The sequence below is a fragment of the Muntiacus reevesi genome, chromosome X, assembly GCF_963930625.1.
Source record: "Muntiacus reevesi chromosome X, mMunRee1.1, whole genome shotgun sequence".
NCBI classification, from domain to species: Eukaryota; Metazoa; Chordata; class Mammalia; order Artiodactyla; family Cervidae; genus Muntiacus; species Muntiacus reevesi.
The window spans coordinates 119,179,863-119,183,762 of record NC_089271.1 but is presented as its reverse complement, the minus strand read 5'-3'; the positions used below and the strand labels follow the sequence as shown (position 1 = coordinate 119,183,762).

At 39.9% G+C, this 3,900-nt stretch overlaps 1 pseudogene; it reads left to right on the top strand.

The window, feature by feature from the left end:
• Positions 1–1,596: 1,596 nt before the first annotated feature.
• Positions 1,597–2,605, top strand: LOC136154091 (dihydropteridine reductase pseudogene; annotated as a pseudogene).
• Positions 2,606–3,900: the final 1,295 nt, after the last annotated feature.

The window sequence follows — 3,900 nt, the reverse complement described above, 5'->3', positions numbered from 1 at the left end:
AAAGACAAAAACTGGGGTTAAAAGCACTGATTTCAAAGGGCTTTTGTGATAAATAAATGAGATAGGTGGATACATTTTATAGACCCCAGAGCAGACATTCAAGAATAAGATGTATGTGTATATAGATAAATAGGCATAAGTGTTTATACATATTTACACACTACATAAAACCAATGCTATTGTATTCCTGCCATATCTATAAGGGAACACATAAGGAAGAGTTGAAGAGAATGGAAATGAAAGGAATGAACATTTGAGTTTAGACAGATTAAAAGAGTAGAAAGGTGAATGTCGATTTAAAAGTAGAATAAGGAGACTTGAGATTTACTAGTGATTCACTTTTCCTATGTTAATGCCAAATGGTGCTATTTAAAAGAGGTTAAAACCCTTGAAGAGAGGACTACATTTAGATATAATTAAAGAAGAATTCTCAGTAACTGATAATGGTGCCTAAATTACTCCCAAACTGACTTAAGATCTTTTATTCTTCTTCTACTGGTATTTCAACACAAAACATATTTAACCAAAGGAAGCTAAATGAATGGAGAAGCTTAATTTTAGTTCGTTTGAAGAAAACTTTACTGAATGAATGTCTTCGTCAGAAGTATAATACTTGATGCTGCTCAAGACCCTTAAAATAAAGAATCGAATACAGAATTTATCACAGGTCTTTGAGTGAGTGATAAGTTTTAATACTTTTCCTTTGCAAATAATATGCTCAAAGAATCATGAGGCTATTTCTCAAGTTAAACTCAACTCTCAGTTATTGGTGGTAGCTAAAAACTCAATTCATTGGAACTCAACCAATCAGAACTCTCAAGTTACTGGAATCTTGCTGTTATCAACTTTTACACAGAAAGAAGCAAATAACAAAAAACAGATGGAAGTCAGCCAATTTCGTTAACAAATACCCCCCAGATCTTCTGGAAGGAAGGATGTCCTAGTCTTACACTGAGCACAGTTTTCTACAATTTTCCTATGATTTCTATATAAGGAAATAGGGAAAGCAATAAAGGTTTATACCCCCCAGATCTTCTGGAAGGAAGGATGTCCTAGTCTTACACTGAGCACAGTTTTCTACAATTTTCCTATGATTTCTATATAAGGAAATAGGGAAAGCAATAAAGGTTTATGAAACACTTTCGGTGTGCCCATCTCTGTGATCTGGCCCTGGCTAACATTTTACATTTATTTCTTCACATATCCTCTCTTCCAGTCATTCTGAACATCTGCCATTTTGTTTAATCTTGACAATAACTCTGTTTTTAAAAAGTCACATATTTTAATTCTGTAGATGAGAAAACTGAGGCTTAGTGTTGTTAAGTCACTTGTCCAAGGCCATGAAGTTAGGTCACTTGTCCAAGTTCACATAGTTAGTAGTAACAGGCCTGGTATTTGAATCTAGGTCTGTTACACACCATAGCACATGTTTGAATGATAACCCTTGAACATTGCAAAATCTTCAATCAGCATAAAATTATTGTGTTGATATTCATTAATATCTCTGTCCTGAGTGGTCCATGAAAGTAAATTTATATACTTAAGAAAAAGTTTCAGCAAAAAATTAAATTAGCGGAAGCCGAGCGCAGCGGAGGGATGGCAGCGGCAGCAGCGGGCGAGGCGCGCCGGGTGCTGGTGTACCGAGGCCGGCGGCCAGGGCGCACTGGGCTCTCGATGCGTGCAGGCCTTCCGGGCCCACAACTGGTGGGTCGCCAGCATCGACGTGCAAGAGAACGAAGAGGCCAGTGCCAACGTCGTGGTTAAAATGACAGACAGGCCGACCAGGTGACTGCTGAGGTGGGAAAGCTCCTGGGTACAGAGAAGGTGGATGCAATCCTTTGTGTGGCTGGAGGATGGGTTAGGGGCAGTGCCAAGTCCAAGTCACTCTTTAAAAACTGTGACTTGATGTGGAAGCAGAGCATGTGGACATCCACCATCTCCAGCCACCTGGCCACCAAGCACCTCAAGGAAGGAGGCCTCCTGACCTTGCCGGGGGCCAGGGCCGCCCTGGACCGGACGCCCGGGATGACTGGCTACGGCATGGCCAAGGCCACGGTTCACCAGCTCTGCAGGAGCCTGGCCAGGAAGAAGAGCTGCCTGCCGCCCGGGGCTGCGGCCGTCGCCCTATTCCCGGTCACCCTGGACACCCCAGTGAACAGAAAGTCGATGCCCGAGGCTGACTTCAGCTCCTGGACGCCCTTGGAGTTCCTGGTCGAAACCTTCCATGACTGGATCACAGAGAAAAACCGACCAAGCTCAGGAAGCCTAATCCAGGTGGTGACCGCGGAGGGGAAGACGGAGCTTACCACAGCATCTCTATAAGCCTCGTTTCACCGTCTGTCAGAAAAGTCATCAGTCCATCCGTGTGGCCGATGTGGCCCTCGTTTTCTGTAATCCTGATTGTAGGACGTGATTCTAAGTCCTGTTTTCCTCTTGCCTAATGTGCATTTGTTCTCCTAGCACAGTGTCCAAGTTTGTGTGAAATAAAAGCATGTGAGGCTTATACACAGCACCGTGGGTCAGTGTTAACCACGTGATTTGGGGAGGTCTCAGCACGACCCCCTCTGCATCAGTGTTGTATTGAATTGCTTTTGAGACTCTGCGTCTGAGTCCCTGACAGAAGCTGTCGACCGAGTTGTTCAGAGATTTGTTGGGAACAGGGACATTTGGAGCCTAAGTCATTTCTGAATGTTGTGCCTGTATCACAGATGTAGTTTTTGTGGCCTCGAATTCATCTGCCTTAAAACTCCTTCTATGTTATAAGCAAAATCCTGTGAATTCTATCAAGGTGTCTTTTTCCTGTGAAGTTGCTAAGTGCCCAAGGGAACTACTTGTAATGGTGTGGCATTTATCTTCCTAATAAATGCACTTCATTTATGGTAAAAAAAAAAAAAATGAAATTAAAGTGGGCTTCCATTTAAACTTCAGTTAAATATGGATTTTTCTAATTCTTAAATTTCAGGTTAAAGCAAAAACTTCCATCAATTAACAAAATAAAGTTATTCATATGGAGTAAGTTTCCAGATCACAACACAATAATATTAGACATTAATACCAAAATTATTTCAAAACTTGATACTTAGGAAAATATTTAAATGTCCTTATAGAATGAATCAAGAAGTGACATCAGCAAAAATGACAAAGTGGGGACCTCTGAAATTTCTTTCCTAAAAGCAATGAAAAAACTGGAAAAACTTTCAGAAACAACTATTGCTGAACTCTGGGTAGCTGAAAGTCTTTGTTAATTTCCAGAGTTCTGTAAAATGATATACCATACAAATGATTACAGAGAGCTAGAATGGCTATGCAAAATGAACTTTAAGACAAAAACTGTTAATGGAGAAAAAGAGGAACATTTTATAATGATACATGAGTTGATCATTCAAGAAGACATAGCAATTATAAATATGTAGATACCTAACAACAGAAGACACCTAACAGTCCTAAGATACATAAAACAAAACTGACAGAAATGAAGAGAGAAATTGGTCAATAATAACAGAGAATTCAATGCCCCACTTGCAATCATGGATATAACAATTACAGTAGATCAATAGAACAATAATTGATAGATCAACAAGGAAATAGAGAAATTGAACAATCAACTAGTAAACCAACTAGACCTAACATCCATCTATAGAACTGCAGCAGAATAAATATTCTTGTCAAGAATTCAGGGAATATTACCCAGTATAGACCATGTGGTAGACCATAAAACAAGTCTCAATAAATTCAAAAGGATTGAAATCACACAAAGTACATCTTTCAACAACAATTGAGTAAAAGTAGAAATCAGTAACAGAAGAGAATCTAGGAAAGCCACATATATGTAAACATTAAACAACACATTGTATAAACAAGGCTTCCCTGGTGCTTCGGATGGTGAAGAATCTGCCTGCA